The 24,487-nt window shown below is 41.9% G+C and overlaps 1 protein-coding gene across 19 annotated transcripts in view; it reads left to right on the top strand.

Moving 5' to 3' along the window:
• RALYL (RALY RNA binding protein like) overlaps positions 1-24,487 on the top strand; it is a 772,862-nt gene that overhangs the window by 633,048 nt on the left and 115,327 nt on the right. The window lies entirely within an intron of this gene.

A 24,487-nucleotide genomic window follows, 5' to 3' on the forward strand; every position in this document is an offset into this window, starting at 1 on the left:
TGCTATTTCTTATATTTTATCAACCATGAAATTGAATATACTACTTCAAAGGACTTGACTAGTAAAAATAAGAGATCAAGTGTGTGTGTGTGTGTGTGTGTATGTGTGTGTGTGTGTGTTTTACTAACTCTTAAATATCTGTGGACTGATCATATTAAACTTGACTTCTCCCAGGTAATAGCAGATTCCGATTTGTTATAATACCTGTTGTTACTTAACTAAATTTCTCACATTTAAACTTGACAAATATGAGCCCTTAACAATCACCCTAATTTTCACAAAACTTTGTATCAGTTTGAAGGACTTAAGTACTTGTATTTAGAATGGTTTTAATCTAAGAATCTCTTCAGCAGGGACTAGAATGAAGTTCTAAAAACTGCCTGTGCTTCTCCTTCGGCAGGCCTTCAATTTAACAACATAATCTCCGCAATCTGCCCTCATCAGATTTTTGTTGTCCTCATTCCATTGTGTTTCTCTTGTCAAGGTCTATGGAGGTCTCCATGCTGACATTCCCAATTTTAATTTTACTTCTTATTTTAATTTACTTCTCAGCAGAATTTGGATGAAAATTGATGGGGAGAATTCTAAGAAATTCTTATATTTTATATATAAGATAAAATTCTAAGAAATTCTCCTAACTGCCCAATTGCTTATTCTTACCTTCCTCTGCTAGAAACCTTCCCTCCATACTCCCACCTCAAATACTAGAACAGCCCAGAGCTTTGTCATATAGGCCATCTTTACTTTCTACACACTTTCCCAGGGTGACTTCATCAAATATCAGAGCCCTAAATGTTATCTGTGGGACAAAGATTCCTAAATCTATATTTCTATTCCTGATCTTTTCCTAGAATTCTAGACTCCAGTATATTTAGATGCCTTTCCCCTTATAGATCTCTAATAAACAATTGAAACTTAACTTGCCAAAATGTTCTTGATGGCAGGTTTTCCTGCCATCTTATTCCTTCCCAGTCTTCCTCATTCTGCATCTTCATCCACACAGTCGTTAAAATCAAAAAGACTAGGATTACCTTTCATTCTCTCCACCCTTCCCCATGAGTCCTACCTCCAAATCACAGCCCAAAGCTAGTTACAGATCCACTATAGCTCAACTGATTTTCTTGCTTCAGTGCATGCACTCCAGTTTCCAGATAAGGAGGATAAAAATCTTTATAAACTACAATTCAGATAACGCTACCCCCTTGCTTAAAGCACTGTCACACCTAGAATCAAAATCCCCAAGTGCGTGAATGTAAGTTGCGATGAGGTTGGCTGGAGATGCCAGTAGACAGAAAGACAACTTAGTGAAGAGTAAGAAAGTCCCCCGTGCTGAAGGTAAAGGAATCTGGAGCACAGATGCATGGCTTGAAGAAGGACATCCTTCCACTGCTACTAACGTAGTGATGTCTGAGGATTTGGTGGCAGCTGTTTGAGGGAGTTCAGGTACAAACTGTAAGCTAGAAACTGATAACCTCTGGAGAGTGGGGAGAGATGAGCAGGACCAGATTTGAGGAGAATGGAGAAGATTTGAAGGAGCTGGTATAGAAAATCACCAATTTGGAAAACATAAACATTGACAGTGTTAATATCCAGTTGAAGTTAAAGATGAAGAATTAATCTAGTGCTATTTTACAAACTTTAAGGTGTATCAGAATTACCTAGAGAACTGTTAAAACACAGAGTGTTGTATCCCATTCCATATGCTGAGTGAAATCTAGGAATTTGCATTTCTAACAAGTTCCCAAATGATGCTGATGCTGCCAGTCTGGGGACCACACTTTGAGAACCCCTGTTACGGAGACATCAGTCAGCCCAGCTGTGTTATTTTCTCCATAGCTTTTATCAGCCATGGTGGAAGCATGGAGAGAGCCAATAGGTTCAGAATAAGATTTTTTTTGTCCGATATTTGCAAAGAAAAACAATAAATAGAGTGGAGGACATTAATAAAAAGAGTGGCTAAATAGGTGGGCCATGGAACTGAACCTGAGCTGGGAAGGAAGGAACACAGGAGAGAGCTGAGAAGATAATAGAGGCACACAGGGAATATAAAAGTGCCTATGCTGTTAATGGACCAGAGCAGGAAAATGAAATGAATATGAGGAAAGTGAGGGTTGTACTTAGAGACTGAGATATTTCAGAGGCATGAGAGTTAGGTGATGAGAAGATCCATGGGAGGGAGTATGAAAATAGGGTCAAAGCAAAATTCACTGCATATGGAGTATCAAAGGAACTGAGGCTCAGCTGCAGGAGAGGTCATCTATGTGGGCATGAGATCACCCCACATATCAGACAGGAGGTAAAAGAGTAAGACAGTTCCCAAAGGTCAGCAGCCATGACAGAGCTGGCATGGCCAATTTTAGTCCCAGATCTGTCACTATCCATCCAATCCAATTGAATTGCCTTAAGCAAATAATTTCTCTGAGTTTCAACTTAATCTGCAAAATGGTAAGGTTAGTTGGAAAATTTCTAAACTCCATTCTGTTTGATCTTTCCTCTGAGGGAGTCTGTGTTCCAGGAACATCATGCCTCAAGGAGCAAGAGTTATCATGCAGTCAAAGGAATAAATCCAAACCATGGGCTTTGCTTTATGCTCTGAACACCCAGAAAGTAACTGATTAGAACTATTGCTGCTTGGAGGTGCTCACGTTTACTCCCTCAACCCTTGCATTATAATTGGGGTTTCAGGGAACTTAAGATTTAAAGCCTACTGCTAGTTTCTCATTGTGTTTTTTTTTTTTTCTTGAGAGGGCATCTCTCATATTTATTGATCAAATGGTTGTTAACAACAATAAAATTCAGTATAGGGGGGTCAATGCTCAATGTACAATCATTAATCCATCTCAAGCCTAATTCTCGTCAGTCTCCAATCTTCTGAAGCATAACGAACAAGTTCTTACATGGTGAACGAATTCTTACATAGTGAATAAATTCTTACATGGTGAACAGTACAAGGGCATTCATCACAGAAACTTTCGGTTTTGATCACGCATTATGACCTATAAACAATCAGGTCAAATATGAATATTCATTTGATTTTTGTACTTGATTTATATGTTGATCCCACATTTCTCCCTCTATTATTATTATTATTTTTATTTTTAATAAAATGCTGAAGTGGTAGGTAGATGCAAGATAAAGGTAGAAAACATAGTTAGTGCTGTAAGAGGGCAAATGTAGATGATCAGATGATCAGGTGTGTGCCTATGAACTAAGTATTAATCCAGGCTAGACAAGGGCAGCAAGACATCCACGGATGAAGAAGATTTCTCTCAAAGCAGGGGGGGTGAGGTTCTGAGCCTCACCTCTGTTGATCCCCAAATTCTCACCTGATGGCCCCCCTGCGACTGTGCCTGTCTTAGGTTGTTCCTCCCTTGAGGAATCTTACCCGTCTCTGGCTAACCAGTCATCTTCCGGGGCCATACAGGGAAATGTAAAGATGGTAAGTGAGAGAGAAGCCATATTGTTTGAAAAGATTAGCTTTTTACTTCTTTGCAGATTTATGTCCTGTGGCTTCTATGCCCAGCACTTGTCTAGAGGTATCTTTACCACCTGGAGGAATTATGATACTCGGTAAATTCAATATGAGGCACGAATTCTATTTAAGGGTTATAATTGGGAAGGAAGAAGAAAAGCTATAGAGGTAGCATATGGAAGAAAACATGGGAGGATTGATTATTTCTTTGACATATCTTCTGGTAGTGTACCTGAAGTATGTATAGGTTTTAAACTACTAATTTGTACACACATATTAACATAATAGGTATACGGTGACATAAACAAAGCAAATCTATAATTACCATCCATCTCCAGTGAAGCCAAGAAAACCATTTAGGCACCCTAGGCATTTGTGAAAATTTATCTATGATATGATGGATATTGTCCAACTGTACTTGAACAATCAGACAAATTAAAGCAGCCCATTTCTGGGATCTGTTCACATCCCATATGTTCTTTTAACCGTAGATAGTCTATAGTCATGAGATTTTGGAGTGCTACAACTTGCACCCCTCCCAACTCCTGGTTGAGTTCCAACAGTACAGATCCAGTCAAATTCGTTGTCTCACTGTATGCACATGCCAGCCTAGACATCTCCCTCCTCATTCCTATGGCAAGTCCAGGAGACAGTGGGCTGGATGCAGCCACAACTGCAGCATCGTCCAGATCCCTGTGGAGGCTTTTTGATGATCATCCCCTGGCACAAGTCCTCCAGAGAGTGCTGATGCCGGAAGCTCCTCCTCATATCGTATCTTAGTTCATTTTCTGGGTATCCAAGCTAGGCCTTGATCTTCTGCATAGAAACAAACAGACCCTTTGCCCACACTTTGACATGCCCTCTATACCACTGTGCAGAACTCATTGGAGGTCAGCACACAGGGACTGCTTTTTTTTTTTTTTTATTAAGAGAAAGGAATATTATCAGAAAAGAGTACCTCCATAGCTGATCATCTGACACCCTTCAAGTGATCAACATTAAGGATATTTAAAGCATGCGTTGATCTTTGATTTACCAATAGTTTTAGCCTATCAAGGAGTAATCCCCCTTTTCTTTCTTTCTTTCTTTCTTTTTTTATTTTTTTTTTAATTTTTAATCTACACTTACATGAAGAATACTATGTTTACTATGCTCTCCCCTATATCAGGTCCCCCCTAACAACCACATTACGGTTACTTTCCATCAGCTTAGCAAAATGTTGTAGAGCCACTACTTGTCCTCTCTGTGTTGTGCAGCCCACCCTCCCCTTTCTCCCTCCCCCCCATGCATGCTAATCTTAATGCCCCCCTTCTTCTTCCCCCACCTTATCCCTCCCTGCCCACCCATCCTCCCCAGTCCCTTTCCCTTTGGTACCTGTTTGTCCATTTTTGGGTTCTGTAATTCTGCTGCTGTTTTGTTCCTTCAGTTTTTCCTTTGTTCCTATACTCCTCAGATGAGTGAAATCATTTGGTATTTCTCTTTCTCCACTTGCCTTATTTCACTGAGCATAATACTCTCCAGTTCCATCCATGTTGCTGCAAATGGTTGGATTTTTCCACTTCTTATGGCTGAGTAGTATTCCATTGTGTATATGTACCACATCTTCTTTATCCATTCATCTACCGATGGACATTTAGGTTGCTTCCAATTCTTGGCTATTATAAATAGTGCTGCGATAAACATAGGGGTGCATCTGCCTTTCTCAAACTTGATTGCTGCGTTCTTAGGGTAAATTCCTAGGAGTGGAATTCCTGGGTCAAATGGTAGGTCTATTTTGAGCATTTTGATGAACCTCCATACTGCTTTCCACAACGGTTGAACTAATTTACATTCCCACCAGCAGTGTAGGAGGGTTCCCCTTTCTCCACAGCCTCGCCAACATTTGTTGTTGTTTGTCTTTTGGTTGGCAGCTATCCTTACTGGTGTGAGGTGATACCTCATTGTAGTTTTAATTTGCATTTCTCTGATAATTAGCTATGTGGAGCATCTTTTCATGTGTCTGTTGGCCATCTGTATTTCTTTTTTAGAGAACTGTCTGTTCAGTTCCTCTGCCCATTTTTTAATTGGGTTATTTGTTTTTTGTTTGTTGAGGCGTGTGAGCTCTTTATATATTCTGGACGTCAAGCCTTTATTGGATCTGTCATTTTCAAATATATTCTCCCATACTGTAGGGTTCCTTTTTGTTCTATTGATGGTGTCTTTCTCTGTACAGAAGCTTTTCAGCTTAATGTAGTCCCACTTGCTCATTTTTGCTGTTGTTTTCCTTGCCCGGGGAGATATGTTCAAGAAGAGGTCACTCATGTTTATGTCTAAGAGGTTTTTGCCTATGTTTTTTTCCAAGAGTTTAATGGTTTCATGACTTACATTCAGGTCTTTGATCCATTTTGAGTTTACCTTTGTATATGGGGTTAGACAATGGTCCAGTTTCATTCTCCTACATGTAGCTGTCCAGTTTTGCCAGCACCATCTGTTGAAGAGACTGTCATTTTGCCATTGTATGTCCATGGCTCCTTTATCAAATATTAATTGACCATATATGTTTGGGTTAATTTCTGGGGTCTCTAATCTGTTCCACTGGTCTGTGGCTCTGTTCTTGTGCCAGTACCAAATTGTCTTGATTACGATGGCTTTGTAGTAGAGCTTGAAGTTGGGGAGTGAGATCCCCCCTACTTTATTCTTCTTTTTCAGGATTGCTTTGGCTATTTGGGGTCTTTGGTGTTTCCATATGAATTTTTGAATTATTTGTTCCAATTCATTGAAGAATGTTGCTGGTAATTTGATAGGGATTGCATCAAATCTGTATATTGCTTCGGGCAGGATGGCCATTTTGATGATATTAATTCTTCCTAGCCATGAGCATGGGATGAGTTTCCATTTATTAGTGTCCCCTTTAATTTCTCTTAAGAGTGACTTGTAGTTTTCAGAGTATAAGTCTTTCACTTCTTTCGTTAGGTTTATTCCTAGGTATTTTATTCTTTTTGATGCAATGGTGAATGGAATTGTTTTCCTGATTTCTCTTTCTATTGATTCATTGTTAGTGTATAGGAAAGCTACAGATTTCTGTGTGTTAATCTTGTATCCTGCAACTTTGCTGTATTCCGATATCAGTTCTAGTAGTTTTGGAGTGGAGTCTTTAGGGTTTTTCATGTACAGTATCATATCATCTGCAAATAGTGACAGTTTAACTTCTTCTTTACCAATCTGGATTCCTTGTATTTCTTTGTTTTGTCTGATTGCCGTGGCTAGGACCTCCAGTACTATGTTAAATAACAGTGGGGAGAGTGGGCATCCCTGTCTGGTTCCCGATCTCAGAGGAAATGCTTTCAGCTTCTTGCTGTTCAGTATAATGTTGGCTGTGGGTTTATCATATATGGCTTCATTATGTTGAGGTACTTGCCCTCTATTCCCATTTTGCTGAGAGTTTTTATCATGAATGGATGTTGAATTTTGTCAAATGCTTTTTCAGCATCTATGGAGATGATCATGTGGTTTTTGTCTTTCTTTTTGTTGATGTGGTGGATGATGTTGATGGATTTTCGAATGTTGTACCATCCTTGCATCCCTGGGATGAACCCCACTTGGTCATGGTGTATGATCCTTTTGATATACTGTTGAATTCTGTTTGCTAATATTTTATTGAGTATTTTTGCATCTACATTCATCAGGGATATTGGTCTGTAGTTTTCTTTTTTGGTGGGGTCTTTGCCTGGTTTTGGTATTAGGGTGATGTTGGCTACATAGAATGAGTTTGGGAGTATTCCCTCCTCTTCTATTTTTTGGAAAACTTTAAGGAGAATGGGTATTATGTCTTCTCTGTGTGTCTGATAAAATTCCGAGGTAAATCCGTCCGGCCCCGGGGTTTTGTTCTTGGGTAGTTTTTGATTACTGTTTCAATTTCTTTGCTCATAATTGGTTTGCTTAACTTTTTTGTTTCTTCCTTGGTCAGTCTTGGGAGGTTGTATTTTTCTAGGAAGTTGTCCATTTCTTCTAGGTTTTCCAGCTTGTTGGCATATAGGTTTTCATAGTAGTCTTTAATAGTTGTTTGTATTTCTGTGCAGTCTGTCATGATTTTTCCATTCTCATTTCTGATTATGTTGATTTGTGTTGATTCTCTTTTTCTCTTAATAAGTTGGGCTAGAGGCTTATCTATTTTATTTATTTTCTTGAAGAACCAGCTCTTGGTTTCATTGATTTTTGCTATTGTTTTATTCTTCTCAATTTTGTTTATTTCTTCTCTGATCTTTATTATGTCCCTCCTTCTGTTGACTTTAGGCCTCATTTGTTCTTCTTTTTCCAGTTTTGATAATTGTGATGTTAGACTACTCATTTGGGATTGTTCTTCCTTCTTCAAGTGTGCCTGGATTGCTATATACTTTCCTCTTAAGACTGCTTTCACTGCATCCCACAGAAGTTGGGGCTTAGTGTTGTTGTTGTCATTTGTTTCTATATATTCCTTGATCTCTATTTTGATTTGTTCATTGATCCATTGATTATTTAGTAGCATGTTGTTAAGCCTCCATGTGTTTGTGAGCCTTTTGTTTTCTTTGTAGAATTCATTTCTACTTTTATACCTTTGTGTTCTGAAAAATTGGTTGGTAGAATTTCAATATTTTGGAATTTACTGAGGCTCTTTTTGTGAGCTAGTATGTGGTCTATTCTGGAGAATGTTCCATGTGCACTTGAGAAGAATGTATATCCTGTTTTTTTTGGATGTAGAGTTCTATAGATGTCTATTAGGTCCATCTGTTCTAGTGTGTTGTTCAGTGCCTGTGTGTCCTTACCTATTTTCTGCCCGGTGGATCTATCCTTTGGGGTGAGTGGTGTGTTGAAGTCTCCTACAATGAATACATTGCAGTCTATTTCCCTCTTTAGTTCTGTTAGTATTTGCTTCACATATGCTGGTGCTTCTGTATTGGGTGCATATATATTTAGAATGGTTATATCCTCTTGTTGGACTGAGCCCTTTATCATTATGTAGTATCCTTCTTTATCTCTTGTTACTTTCTTTGTTTTGAAGTCTATTTTGTCTGATATTAGTACTGCAACCCCTGCTCTCTTCTCACTGTTGTTTGCCTGAAATATGTTTTTCCATCCCTTGACTTTTAGTCTATGCTTATCTTTGGGTTTAAGGTGAGTTTCTTGTAAGCAGCATATAGATGAGTCTTGCTTTTTTATCCATTCTATTACTCTATGTCTTTTGATTGGTGCATTAAGTCCATTTACATTTAGGGTGACTATTGAGAGATATGTACTTATTGCCATTGCAGGCTTTAGATTCGTGGTTACCAAAGGTTCAAGGTTAGCTTCTTTAGTATCTTACTGCCTAACTTAGCTCGCTTATTGAGCTGTTATATACACTGTCTGGAGATTCTTTTCTTCTCTCCCTTCTTATTCCTCCTCCTCCATTCTTCATATGTTGTGTGTTTTGTTCTGTGCTCTTTTTAGGGGTGCTCTCATCTAGAGCAGTCCCTGTAGGATGCCCTGTAGAGGTGGTTTGTGGGAAGCAAATTCCCTCAGCTTTTGCTTGTCTGGGAATTGTTTAATCCCGCCATCATATTTAAATGATAGTCGTGCTGGATACAGTATCCTTGGTTGAAGGCCCTTCTGTTTCATTGCATTAAGTATATCATGCCATTCTCTTCTGGCCTGTAGGGTTTCTGTCGAGAAGTCTGATGTTAACCTGATGGGTTTTCCTTTATAGGTGACCTTTTTCTCTCTAGCTGCCTTTAAAACTCTTTCCTTGTCCTTGGTCCTTGCCATTTTAATTACTATGTGTCTTGGTGTTGTCCTCCTTGGATCCTTTCTGTTGGGGGTTCTGTGTAATTCCATGGTCTGTTCGATTATTTCCTCCCCCAGTTTGGGGAAGTTTTCAGCTATTATTTCTTCAAAGAGACTTTCTATCCCTTTTCCTCTTTCTTCTTCTTCTGGTATCCCTATAATATGAATATTATTCCTTTTGGCTTGGTCACATAGTTCTCTTAGTGTTGTTTCATTCCTGGAGATCCTTTTATCTCTCTCTATGTCAGCTTCTATACGTTCCTGTTCTCTGGCTTCTATTTCTTCAATGGCCTCTTGCATCTTATCCATTCTGCTTATAAATCCTTCCAGGGATTGTTTCACTTCTGTGATCTCCTTCCTGACATCTGTGATCTCCTTCCGGACTTCATCCCACTGCTCTTGCATTTTTCTCTGCATCTCTGTCAGCATGTTCATTGTTTTTATTTTGAATTCTTTTTCAGGAGGACTGGTTAGGTCTGTCTCCTTCTCAGGTGTTGTCTCTGTGATCTTTGCCTGCCTGTAGTTTTGCCTTTTCATGGTGATAGAGATAGTTTGCAGAGCTGGTACAAGTGACCGCTGGAAGAGGTTCCCTTCTTGTTGGTTTTTGGCCTTCCTCTCCTGGGAGAATAGCGACCTCTAGTGGCTTGTGCTGGGCAGCTGTGTGCAGACAGGGCTTCTGCTTCCTGCCCGGTTGCTATGGAGTTTATCTCTGCTGTTGCTGTGGGCGTGGCCTGGCTGGGGCTGCTCCTCAAAAATGGTGGAGCTCCCTTGGAGGGGTAGCAGCCGGAAGGCTATTTATCTCCGTTAGGGGCCTCTGTGCTCCCTGCTGCTCAGGGGGTTAGAGTGCCCAAAGATCCCCAGATTCCCTGCCTCTTGTCTAAATGACCTGTCCTTCCCCTTTAAGACTTCCAAAAAGCACTCTCCAAACCAAAACAACAACAGCAACAATGAGAGAGGGAACAGAAAAAAAAAAAAAAAAAAAAAAGGAAAAAACGCGATTTTTTTTTTTGTCCTCAGGTGCCTGTCCCAGGCACCCGCTCACTGGTCCTGCTGCCCTGTCTCCCTAGCACCAGGGTCCCTGTCCCTTCAAGGCTTCCAAAAAGCATCCGCCCACCGGTCCCGCAGGGAGAAACGCGCGATATTCTTTGTCCTCAGGTGCCGGTCCCAGGCACCCGCTCACCAGTCCCGCCGCCCTGCCTCCCTAGCCCTGGGATCCCTGTCCCTTTAAGGCTTCCAAAAAGCGCTCACCAAAAAGAGGAAAAAAAAGGGGAAAAACGCACGATTTCCTCCAGCCTCAGGTGCCGGTCTCAGGCACCCGCCCACCAGTCCTGCAGGGAAAAATGCGGGATATTCTTTGTCCTCAGGCGCCGGTCCCAAGCACCCGCTCACCAGTCCCGCCACCCTGCCTCCCTAGCAACGGGGGCCCTGTCCCTTTAAGGCTTCCAAAAAGCACTCGCCAAAAAAAAAACCGCTCCGGTTTCTTTCCACCCGCCGGGAGCCTGGGGGAGGGGCGCTCGGGTCCCGCCGGGCCGGGGCTTGTATCTTACCCCCTTCGCAAGGCGCTGGGTTCTTGCAGGTGTGGATGTGGTCTGGATGTTGTCCTGTGTCCTGTGGGCTCTAATTTAGGAAGATTTTTCTTTGTTATATTTTCATAGCTCTATGTGTTTTTGGGAGGAGATTTCCACTGCTCTACTCACGCCGCCATCCTGTCTCATTGTGTTTTTAAGACTTGGAAAACATGAATAAGTATGAGTTTAACAGTCCTTACAATCTAAATGGAGACTGGGGAGCTGCTCCTAGTGATTGGCCAAAAGAGCATTCCTTGGTCTAGTGTCCATTGTTTTTTCCTTTCCAGACCACATGAACTAAATTATCCTTGGTTCCTGAAAGGGAAAGTAAAGGTATAAATCTCTTTTAGAAGGGCAGGTATGGTTACATGTTTAGCAGCAACACAATATAATTAGGTTTTTGGCACCTGAAGTAGGGGTCAAAAAGAGCTGGTATCCACATGCTCATTTAGCTGCTCAAAGAAAATCAGAAATGAACAGAAAGCAAGAATGGTACCTGATGCAAGGGAGATTCAGCAAAATGAGCTAGTGGGACAGTTGTAGGTGGTGACAGCCCTTGTGGAGCATGTGAGAAGCTGGAGGTGTGAGCACAGGCTGTCCAAGCATCAGCTAGTTTTAAATATCCAGTTAAGGAAATTGATTTCCCTGAAGCAATACATTCAGCTGACATTTGGGGGTGTATTGTATGTGAACCAGGTGCTATAAAAAATGCAAAGATAACTGAAACTGTTGCTTCATGTGTGAAATAATTGTTTAAGTAAATGGTGCCATTTCTTGAGCAGCTTAGTGCCTTATAGAAGACTGATTTTTCTCATGCAAACAATAAAAGACTTGGACTTGATAATTTATAAGAAGCCAGCCAAGACTAAAAATTTGTGATTCTATAATAATCTATACATATACATTTCACTACTGCATAGAAATTAAGATTTGAGTTTATGTAAAATTGACCTTTATATTGATGCACTATATACCTTACCAACCTGTTCCTAAATAAATTCATTAGCAAATATTTATTGATTGACCACTAATGATGAATGGCACTAAGGTTTTGCTTTGGGGGTAAAGAAATAAAATCATATTTTCCCTCAAAAAGGCTATTAGTTAACAGGCTACAGGCTACAGACAAAAAAATACAAAACAATATATTACAGTAAGAACCATATGAGAAATACAGTTTATAAGTGGGGAATCACACAGAGCTGGGATGGTCAACAAAGGCTCCTGGCAGAAGTGAAATTAGAATTTTGCCTCAAAGGATGCCAAATTAAAAGAACAACCCAGGCTAAAGTCAAGGATTATTCAAATCATCCTTCATTGTTCTTAGATCATTTTATGGAAAACATGTTTAAAAATACATTAGATATTTTATGTAATAAGTAGGTGGGTGGATGGACAGACAGATAAGAGAAAGTTTTTTTTTTAACTACTAGAATCTTGACAAATAAGACATTTTTTTGCCTTTCAAGCACTTTTTTCATATCCACCAAAGTTGTGATCCCCTTTTATATAAAATAGCATAATCCAAAATTTAAAAGTCTGTGCCATAATGGAAACAGTATAGAGAAGTACTCAGTACCCTGCTGATTCAAAGAGGCAAATGAATTCTGATGAACCCTCCCCAGGCATAGGAGTCAAGATGAATGAGACATGCTCTAGAACACTACAGGTCCATCGGGTATGTTGAGGGGCCTTGGAGAGGCCATTCGGTGTTCTTCAAAGCAGGATTCTTGGTCAACTTACATCCAAATACCTAAGGTGCTTGCTAAAAATGCTGATATGGAATACCTGGGGAAGAACCTGGGAGACTGTACTTTTATCAGCTGATATTTGAAACTACACAGCTAAACCATAAATTCCCAAGGGGAACTATAGACAAACATTTTAAATGAGTTAAGGAGAATTTGAGCTCTTTTAATTCTACTTGTAATTACTTTCATTTTTGCTGACTACATAGATCTGATCAGGCAAAACTAGTAAGAATCCACAATAGAACTACCTGGCTCGGCTGTATAATACTTAGGCATGCAGGCTGGGTACTGCGTTGCAATATGTCTTTCAGCATGGAACAAAACATTTAACTAAGCAGTAAGTCACCTGAGCTGACAAGCTATGGAATTTCTGTGTACACTGGGGAAGGTCTGAACCACAAATCCAACCCTTTGTTGAAGAGAATTTGAAGCAAGCTTTCTGATACACCATTGAAAAACTGGAATGTACAAAGCATTCTGATCAATATTCTCAGTCTTTATAAACAAGAGTGAAAATGTCTCCTCTTTTTGAGACTTTTTGTTTCTCTCCTAAAGAAATCCTTCACCTGGATGCTCCACCTCTTATCAGTCATGCTTCTATCTCTTTTTATTTTCACCATTTGGACTGACTGTTAGCTAGAGGACAAACAAGAACTTGGGAGTCATTCCCAAAGGTAGTGCCAACTAAATTAATCAGAGGTACATATATCACAAGGAAGTGAGAAAATGGTTACTTAACCTGGTTGATTTGAACCTGTATTTCAGTGCAGCATTCAAAGACCTTCACCTTGAACTCTGCCAATCCATGACTCACTATCTCTCTGATATTCCTAAGAACAGACATCCAGGGCATAAAGAAAGCCTCCATCCATAGTTTGGATGAACAATCATGGTGCATGTGTCCTGCCAACGACCTGGGCTGGGTGACCTGCTTCAGAGGCATGAATGGCTAGGGCCATTACAGCTAATTGGCCAGCTCTATGCAGCAGAAAAGGGATATGGCTAAGCCTTTGATGTGAGGCAGACAGTGTGACAAGGAGACATCTCTGTTTTGGATTTCCACCCTGGAGTCCTGCTTTTCAGGAGCTCTGATCCCTCTGTATTAAGTGGCCCTTGTAGTGAACTTCAGACTTGCTCTTCTTGACATCTCTCTTGATATCAATCATTTTTATTTTAGTAAAGAACTCTGCCTAGCCCATTGGGGTAATCCTTTTTACTTTTCCGCAGGGGCCTTGGTGGCATAGTTGTTTAAAACATGAATTCTGTCTACAGTCTGGCCAAAGCAAATTTCTGCACCTTGCACAAGTACTTACCTATGTCCTCCTTAGCCTTGATTTTTTCCTCTGTCAAGAGAGTTGATAATAATATATGCCTGACCAAGGATTGTTGTGAGAAGTAAAGGAGATAATGCCTAAAAACCCATGCCTGACACAGAGTAGACATTCAGTCAAAAATTTGCTAAGTATCTGTGGTAGGGCATTTGCATCCTTTTATGTATTTTATGTTTTATTGTCCCCTTTTATTTCATTCATTTAATTTTGTTAATCCTAATATTCCCTTTCTTATTCAGATATGGTATAAATTAGATCATAGTTAATATTAATCATGAAAGTCTACCAGCTTCATGTGAGCTCCTGCCTCACTACAGTACCTTGCCACCCCCACCCCTCAATTTCTCCATGATATCTGGGTGCCTCAAGAAGCTTCCCAGTGATGCTTAGGACCGTGTCTTTTTATGTGCTCCTGCTGCCTGACCATCACCAGCTCTGCCCTTGAGGCTATAGTCTTGCAAGAGCACACATGCCCTCTGCCAAGTGGGCTGACTCTTCCCAACCCAAAGACACAACTACCATAAGGCGCCCCTGGAGCAGGGCTCGTTCTGGGAGCACGGATCCCCCTCTCCCCAGCTCCAAGTTGGAAGCAGTCACCCAGCATAACACAGCTTGAAGCCTGAATGCACAAAGGCCACCATCAAGAAAAGCAGCCACACGAGCTGCTGCTTGGATATTTGCGATAACTCCCCACTTCTGCCCTTGTTTCTCTGTACATTATTCTCCAAACAGCAGTCAATTTGGTCCTGTTAAAACTTAAGCCAGGCCACATCATTCTGGGTAAACTCTCCGATAGCTTGTCCTCCTCACTCAGACCAGAAGCATCTGTCCTCACAGTGATCTCCAAAGCCCCTCATATCTGGTCTCTGTTCCGTCTCTGATTGGGCTCCAAGTTGAGTGGGAGGGAACTCTCAGCTGTACTGGCCTCCAGGCACACACCATTGAGCTCCTGCCTCAGGGCCTCTGCATTTGCTGCACCCCCGAATATGGAGAACAGGAAGATGGAGTCCAGATCACTAAGGGTCTTGTTGCTGTACTAAATAGTTGAAGTTTATCCTGTAAATTTCATGTAAGTCAACTGGCAATTGCCTGTATTCATACAGAGAATTAGGACTGCAGCCTAGTGATCTGATGTAAATTCTTCTGGAGTGAGAAAGAAGTAGGATCTACAGATTTAACAAATAGTAATACAGGACTCCCAGTTACAGTTGAATTTCAGATAAACAATGAATAATTTTCTAATATATTTATGTCCCAAATATTACATTGAATATACTTGCAACAAAAAAAATTATTTTGTTATTTATCTGAAATTCAAATTCAACTGGGCTTCCTGTAAACCTGTGGCAACCCTTTACAGAAATGGGTTTGAGTACTGGTCTTGAACAAATTATTTAACTTCTTTCAGCCTCTATGTTGTCATTTGTGTAACTAGTAATGTCCCCTTCATAAGACTCTTGTAAGATGTAATGAGATGCATGAACTGCACTAAACAAAGTCTCTGGCATAATATAAGCAAGCAAATTGCCCCTATTGTTATCATTATTGAGATTATCATTATCATCCCATTTTGCAAGTGAAGCTTTCAATGAAACATTACAATATTTCTAGCAACATAATCTTCATGTGGAACTTTGTGTCTTTAAAGCCTCTAGAGATTAAAATTTTTTAAAAAGTACTTCTGATTTGATAAAAAAGCTTCAGGAAACAAATGTAATATTCTGAGAAGAATCATCCTTTGCTTTCATTTTGTTAAAGTTTTCTTGATTTTATACTTTCTGGCTTATTCAACTCAAAAGAATTCTTTTTCAAGTCCCCTTCTTATGACTTTTTAAAACATAATGTTAGCTATATTCTGTGATGGTATATGGCTTTTATTTTAGTTTTTGCTATAGATATGTTCTCTGGGTCATGTGATCTGACTGCCAATTTTAATAACCGATGGTCAGTTGTGGTTTTAAAGAATTTGAGCATGTGAGAAGCCTTTTATATTACATTTTCTATGGTCATCCAGCACTCATTAATTAAAACAACCAAAAAAATTTGAAATAAAATAACAGAAACTCATGAAGTGCCAGATATTGTTAGTTGCTGTACATCCAAAGAACAAGGCATAATGGTTTCTGATTTTATAGAGCTCTCGCTGGGTAGCAGATGGGAGTGTTACAGCCAGAACAAATAAACAGATATAACAAAACAGTGTGATAAACACAGTTATCACATGATTCATAACAATAGCATGTGGGAAGTGAAATGATGGAGCAAAGGAATCTGAACACACTTCACAAAGGAAGTGACAACTGAGCTGGTCCTTAAAGAATGAAAAAGCAGGTATAAGGAAAACAAAAGGCACATGGCATCACCAGCAGAGAAAATAGAACAAACCAAGAACAGCTTGAAAGAATTTAGTGTCTATTGAGAAGTTGGTTCTTTGGCTAACTCAGAGGTAGTCCCAAGACCAGCAGCATGATCCATGTGGAAACTTGTTAGAAAGGCAAATCCTCAGGCTCTAACTCAGACTCACTGAATCACAATCTCTGGAGGTGGATCTTGGCAATGTGGGTTTTAAGAACCCCTCCAGGCGATTCCAATACTTCACTGAAGATTGGCAACCACTGGATTACAGCAATAGGGTTTACAAACTTGGGTGTACATATTTATAATCACTATAGGTGCTTTTTCATAAATATCAAGATGGACCCTCAAGCCATAACAATGACATCAGTCTTTGGGGGTGAGGCCCAAGCAAAAGTCAAAGATGTTTTAATTATAGCCAGGCTTGGGAACCCTTGAGACAGAGCAATGGTACATGACAAAGAACATACACTGCAAAGAAGTAAGCCCTTGAATACTCACTCAGAATCATCAGTCTTCAGGAAAAATAGATGAAAACCGCAATACGGTAACACAGCACATCCCCTACAATGGATGCAATGAAATGTTGGTAAAGCTATGAAGCACTGAAATTCTCAAATGCTGGCAGATAGAAGGCTACAACCATTTAGAAGTACCTGGCAATGTCTTACAAAACTAGACATAATGAGCCAGTGATTCTACTCCTAAGCATTCAAGAAAAATAAAATATATGTCTAGAAAGTATTTGCATGAGAATGTTTTAGCAGCTATATTCATAATATCTAAAAAATAGAAAAATCCTCCAATCTGAAAATGGATATATGAAGTGTGGTTATAGTCATACAATGGATACTATTCAGCAATAAAAGGAAATAAACTACTGTCATGAGGGACAGTGTGGACAAATCTTAAAAACATTATGCTAAATAAAAGAAGCTTTGTACATAAGAGGACAATACTGTATACTGCATTTAAATGAACAGAGGTTGTCCAAAGGATGAGGGTTAGGGGCAAGGATTAACTTTCCAGGAATATCATTCTGTTCCTCATTCTGGTGAACATAGACTTATATTTCAATGCTCAGCTCTCATACCTACCCTCTAGAAATCTTCCTGGTCTTCCCAGTTAAAGAACATCCTCCATAATTCACACAAACCCCTATTAGAACACTCACTTCATTGCTGCTATTACTTTTTTAAAATGTCTCTCTCTCCAATTAGATTGAAAACTCCTTGCAGGCTGGATGGCCTCTTAGCATTTGGATCCCCCACACATAGTACAATATACAGCATACGGTAGGGTAGGCGTATGGGGATGGATGAGGTGGGTGGATAGAGGGATGCAGGGTTATCTGACGGCCTTTAACACACTGTATCATGCTCCATGTATATGCTATTACTTCTATGTCTTCAAGACCTTTGTCACATACCACAAATCCATCCCTGACAAAGACCCCAGCGTGTCCTCTACACATTTGGGTTTGCATCTCTCTTTAGACCTACTCTGTACATACCTCATCATACTTAACTTACTGTCTTATAATTAGTGATATTCCTTCTTTCAGGACTACTTATTGTTGAATTTCTCAGGGTTTATTTTATTTTGTATTTTTTCTTAGTGTAGTGCTTAGCACCTGTTACTGTGAATGAATATTTGTTAAAGAAAGAGGAAAATGTCATTACTTCAAACAAATCATTAGCCCCCTCAGCATTTTTAAGCACACTTCATTGTGCCTTGTAATATGATTGTGTTCTAAATATTATTTTTGCGTGCATGCCTTCTATGATGTAAAGGATTATTATACAAAGCAGAGAAGCAAACAGTTTTCCTTATATCTTATCTACTATGTCATTCAGGCAGCAGCCTGAATCTTAAAGGCACTGAGGAGGAACAGAAGGAGGCTTAAAAGCAACATATCAAAGTCAACACAGCAGTATTGACTCCTTTGTGCTGGTTTTCAGTGGTTCCTATTATTACCTCCTGTGAGTGATAAAAATGCAAATTTGAAGTAACCTGAATTTAGTTAGCAAAGCTAGAGCACAGAGTTATAAAACAAACCAGAAAATACACCTCTCTCTCTCACTCCTAATCTGCAATTTTAAGCCCAAAAAGTATACAAAAAGCTGAAAGTCACAAGTTCATAACAAAATAAACTGCAGAGAATTCAAAACTAAAGTATGCCCTCTAAGTATGATAGATGCTATGAATCCAACTGCAGCTAGAAGGGAAATGTAGTCATTAGAAAATGGGCTTTAGAGCTCAGGGCTTTTGAGATGTTAAAAGTATTGTGGTAGACATGTAATTTCCAAACCGCCTCTAATGATGTTAAAAGGCAGAATAATACATCTAAAGTATAGATCCAGACAAAATAAAATATTTCTATCATCCCAGAGTTTCCGTACAGAGAGAAACAAAAGAGGAAGAGAACATAAGTGTCCTGAAGTCCTTTAGAAATGAGCAGCAGCCAAAAAGTAAGCCCTAAGTATACAAAACAGGGAAAAAGAGCTACTTTTCTTGAAATGTCATAATGTGCTAAAGGAAAATAGAGCAATCAGAAGTCAGAAAATAATGTCAGATTTCCAAAGGCTAGTTCTGAAAGTTGTTGGAGAAATAAAGCAATCTTGCCAACAAAAAGACCCTTCCCTAACAATAGAGAACAGATAATGCTGTTTTTTGAGTGAACATTCACAGATTTATATGCATGTGCAGTAGCACGAAAGTGACCACAATGTTAATGTCAAAGAAAAAATTGCAGATAAGGATGACTTTATTCAAGACTTTGGCAACTAGGGTCAAAACTACTGCAATGGAAGAGAAAGACTGAGTTCAACTCCGTTCAAACAGAGCAGCAGGGCTTTTAAGCACTGGGATAAACTAGTGGAAACATACTGGCAAACATTAGAGGGGAGGTTGGTCAAAGCCGTCTAAGTGGGCTAATTGTGACTTACCTAAGTCAGGCTCCTATCTCCCCAAGAGACTGGAAGATAGGCAGCCCAACCTTCCTTGATGATCAGTGAAAGGAAAGGAGCGACACATAGCAGCAATTCACCGGAGAGTTCCGCTTTATTAGGGAAAGGTGCTGGGTTATATAGGAGGGGGCATGAATTGATTGAGGTGTCACTTCTATGGGGCTGGTGGCTGTTGGCTAGGTGCTGGGATTGGGAGGGGGGCGAGAGGTGATTGGGCTTCAGGTGGCGCCGGCGGGAACTGAGGACCCCGAAGAGAAGCCGGAAGTTTGCCATCTTACTGGTGGGGACCCTTCATTCCCCCCTTTCTTCTCTATGGGTTTGTGGATGTTGCTTTCTCTCTGGCTGCTTCCTGCTGAACAGGGGAGGAGAAGGGAGTGAGGGCTTGAGGATTGGGAGGAAAGGGTTGATAGGACTCCCCGCAGTAAGGACGAGTAGATGTGGACTTCTTCACGTTTGGAAATCATTGAAGGTTCCCTGTAACCATAGGTTGGCCAAGAGGATATGGGTGTCAGGAGGCAGGCGTCTGCAGCTATTGTTTCCAGGAACAGTTTCCAGTGGAGAGAGGGGTCCATCTCAGCGTGTGGTGAGGAGGTCACGTGAGGGTGAGGGATCTTCTGTGGCCAGAAGCTGGTAGTTCCTGAGTAAAAGCTGGTTGAAAGCTTGATTAGAGATTTTTCCGACTTGGGATTTGATGAACTTTATTATACAGGGTAAGAAGAGACAGGCGAGAAGAATGATTATTATGGGGCCTGCAATGGGCCAGAGCCAGGTGAGGAGGGGGTTTGTTAGTATTGACGAGAATGGGTTGGAATTGGAAGCAGAGTGGAGGCTGGAGGCAAGGTCAGTGAGTTTGGTAATGTCAGTTTCTACAATGCCGGATTCGTTGATGTAATAGCAGCACTCTTCCCAGAGGAAGACGCAGGTGCCGCCCTTCTCGGCTGTAAGCAGATCTAGGGCCTGCCGGTTTTGAAGGGTGACTTTAGCTAGCGAAATGACCTGTCTTTGGAGAGAGGCTAGAGAATCGGCAGTGGATGTCAGGGCTCCCTCAAGTTTGGCGTTGAGATCTCTAACTGCCTATAGAGAGTGACCCAAGGCTTCTCCCGAAAACCCTGCCCCAATGGCTGAGGTGGTCCAAGAGATACTGACCATGATGGGAAGGAAAGCAGCTCTTTTTGTGCGTGAGGGCAAGGGAGGTTGGAGCTCAAGGAATTCTGCCATGCTGTAAAGTGTTAACTGTGGGATTAGGGTGACGAGAATGCAGGGTGTATCAGAGTTGAGAGGCAGTGAGTTGAAAAGACTGCTACTACACTAAAAGAAGTGTCCTGGTTGCATAAAAGTCTTAGAGCCGGAGATAGGGGTGTAGATAGAGAGGCAGTGAAGTGCGCTGGAGGGGGGTGGAGTTGGGCCTACACAGTGGTGGATGGTGAGATTATCTGAGTATTCTGGTTCCCATAGGGGTATGTCTGCCAGGGGGCAGAGGGGTTGTCTTTCTGCATGGAAGGAGTAGTTGGAAATATTAAGGGGCACGGCGGCCAGCAGTGGGCGCTGTAGTGATGCGCACAAGAAACAATTGGCTGTGTTAAGGGTGTGGTTGAGAAAGATGGTGGTGTCCTGAATGAGCTGTAATGAAGAGTAGGAGAAATGGGAAGAGGGGTGGGGATAAGAAGATGAAGAGGCACTATCAAGAGTTTGGATAATGACTTTTTCGGAATGTCTGCTATCTGATGCAACTTGAGAGATCTGGGAATGAGAGGGAACATACTTTCGAGAGATATGAAGGGTACTGTGGGGGGTCGAGGACCCCCCATAGTAAACTGAGGCTGTGACTCTGGAAGCCCATCGAGAGTCCCAGGGATCTGGGATTGATAAGAAGAATGAGCCATTGGGATATTTCATGAAACGGTTGGAGAAGTAATACTGTGGGTACTGGAAGTTACTCATGTAGTGAATTGTGCAAGACCAGTAGGGACATCTCCTGTAGGTATCTGGCCATCGCCTGCAATAGGCTTGTTTTTGGTCATAGAGGAAGCAGAGGTAGAGAGAATAAGGGTAGCTGCTAGTGAACACTTCGGTGGAGGGAGGAAAGTGGAGGTATAAAGGCTCAGAGCAGCTTTTCAGAGGGCAGTCTGGTGTGGCAATGAGGGCAGTAACTTTTGTTTGATGCTGTGTGTAAGTCTGTCTGACTTTGAATCGCCATACAAAGGAGGCTGGGGTGGTGGGGAAGACAATAGGAATGAGGAAAAAAAGCGAGAGAGCGGTAAAGGAGGAAAAAGTCATGATTCGGGTATGGATGACAAAGGGGGTGAACGGGATTTTGGAGGAAAGAGGACAGTAAGGTCAGGAGTCTGGAGGGAGGGAGAGTTTATAAACTTTTGTAGGTTAAGAGATCTTTTAGGTGATGTGGGGACAGAATGGTAAGGGGCGCTCTGAATGTCAGTTTATGAGCTTCTTTCTGCAAGAGCTGCCCAGCGGCTAATGCCCGTAGGCAGGGGGCCCATCCCCGAACTGTGGGGTCTAATTGCTTGGAGATATAAGCTACTGGGGCAAAGCATATTGGCCTAGGACTCCTAGAGCTTGACTGGACCTCTCATGAATGTATAATGAGAAGGGCTTTGACAAATCAGGAAGATGGAGAGCTGGGGCTTCTACAAGGGCTTGACGGAGCTTAATGAAGGAGTGTCGGGGTGAGGAGGATAATGGTTTTCTAGGGAGGCTCTTGCTGAGGTTGTATAGGGGTCTTGCTAACAGGGTGCAGGGAGAAGTTAGGGATCTACGTTCTAAAATATCTAGCTAGGCTTAGAAAGGGCCTAGAAAGGAAAGGATTTTTGTCTTGGTTTTGGGAATGGGCAGGTCAGAGAGGAGCCATTTTCTGTCTAAGGTAATGGACTTTCTTTGTTGAGATAGAAGGAATCTGAGGTAAGTGACAGGAGGGGAAGAGATTTGAGCTTTGACGGGGGATACTCGGTAACTTCTGGACGCTAGAAGGTTAAGTAGGGAGGCAGTGTCAAGTTGAGACTGTTCTCACGAGAGACTGCAGAGTAGAAGATTGTCCATGTATTATAATAAGGTGGACTTGGAGTGATCATGATGAAACTGTTTGAGGTCTTGAGCTAGGACCTGTCTAAAAAATATGGGGACTATCTCGGAAGCTTTGTGGCAAAACTGTCCAGGTGAGTTGTTCAGAATGTCTTGTGTATGGGTCCGTCCAGGTGAAGATGAGAAAATCTTGGGAGCAGGGGTCTAGAGGGATAGCAAAATGGGTCCTTGAGATCTAGGACTGAGAAGTGGGATGCTGAGACTGTATGGATTTGGAACTAAGGGATGGATAGGGACAATGGCTATGTTGATGAGGCAAAGGTCTTGGACAAGGCGGCAAGATCCGTTGGTTTTTTTAACAGCTAATATGGGGGTATTAAATGGGGAGTGAGTGGGTCTGCTTGAATGATGGGTTGGAGGCCTATGAGGGCTGAAGTGGTTAGGGGGTATTGTGCCTGACAGATATACTGAGAGGGGTCACATAATTTGATAGAGGCAGGGGGACATAGGGCCACGGAGGGGCTTGTAATGTCCCAAACTTTGGGATTTACAGGGTGTATGAGGGCAGAACCGGAGCTTTCATTGGGTAGAGGGGGGTCGTCGGCTATGAGGGCCATCAGAAAGGGAGTACTGGGGGCTGTGGGAGTGGATATAGTTATGGAAATGTGGAGGAGGGAAAGGATGTCTTGTCCTAGTAAAGGGATGGGACACTGGGGCATAACCAGGAAGGAGTGGGAGAAAGGTATGGGATTGTCTTGGATTGTGCATAAAAGGGTGGGTGGGGGGTTTAATGGGAAAATCTGTTTACCTCCTACTCTGACTATAGGAGTAATGGCTGGCGTGGTAGGGCCCCGGTATTCTCACAAGACTGAGAAGGTGGCTCCTGTATCTAGGAGGAAGGAGATGGGGTGACCGTCTACTGTTAAAGTAACCCTGGGCTCCTGTTTGGTGATGGAAATGGTCGGGCGAGAAGCCCCTGGGCCCCATCAATCTTCTTCTGCCAGCCCCACTACGGCGGGCTTAGGATGGGGGTTGTTCGTCCAGCCTCCCCTTCGGGTGGTTGGGCAATCAGACCCCCAGTGGCCCTTTTTGTGGCATCTGGGGCATGGGGTGGTAGGATATCTGGGGGAGGGGCACGCCCTTGACCAATGTCCCTCTTTTCTGCACTTGAAACAAGCTCTTGGGGGGGCTTGTTTGTAGAGGGGCACCCAGGTTGTGGTTTTATCAGCTGGGCCAACATCTGGAAATTGGCCTGATCAGCCTTTTGTTTACGGCATTCTTTCTCCTCCTCCCGCTTATGGAAGACTTTAAAGGCCACTGTTAGGATCTCAGTCTGTGGGGTAGCGGGGCCCTGTTCTAACTTTCTGAGTTTAGCTTTAATGTCGGGGTAGCCTTGAGCTAGGAAGTATGTCATAAGGACATGTCTTCCTTCAGGTGTTTCTGGGTCCAGGCTGGTATACTGTAATAGGGCTTGAGTGAGTCTGTCTAAGAACTCGGAGGGGATTTCATCTCTCTTTTGAATTATGTCTTGGAGCTTTTGAAAATTGACTACTTTACAAGCTGCCCTTTTTCAGACCTGCTATTAAGCAGGAGGCAAAAATATCTCGAGAGCGGAGACCCATGGTGGTGTTATAATTTCAGTGTGGGTCTTGTTCAGGGACAGCAGTGGGACTAGGGGGATAGGTGGGGTCAGTCCTGTGGGTTTCAGTAGCCTGCATTTGGGCGAAGTCCTAAACTCGTCTACGCTCTTCAGGGAGGAGAGTATTGGCCAGGAGCATGAAAATGTCATGATGTGTGAGGCTGTAAGACTGGAGGGTCTATTGAAACTCCCTGATGTATGTCATGGAATCAGTGGAAAAGGAACTTAGGCATTTCTCTAGTTAGGCTAAATCTCTTAAGGAGAAAGGGACGTGAACGCGCACGATGCCTTCGGATCCTGCTACCTCCCAGAGGGGGGCGATAATTTTGGGAGGCTCTCGGGACTGAGTCTGAGGGGGACTGAAGGGTTCTGGCTCAGTCTGTGGGGGAGTGACGTGGTCTAGCCGCGCCTAGTCGAGCAGGTCCTGAATTGCAGAAGGGGGGCAAAGAAAATAAAGAAAGATAGAATCGGACGCACATGTCGCCAGCTAGCAGCCCAGCTGCTTGCCTCTGCTGCTTTAGTTGGGCTTGAACTCATGACTCTGAGGTTAAGAGTCCCATGCTCTACTGAGCTACAGCAGGGCTCCAG

Source organism: Manis javanica, chromosome 2 (genome assembly GCF_040802235.1).
Source record: "Manis javanica isolate MJ-LG chromosome 2, MJ_LKY, whole genome shotgun sequence".
NCBI lineage: Eukaryota > Metazoa > Chordata > Mammalia > Pholidota > Manidae > Manis > Manis javanica.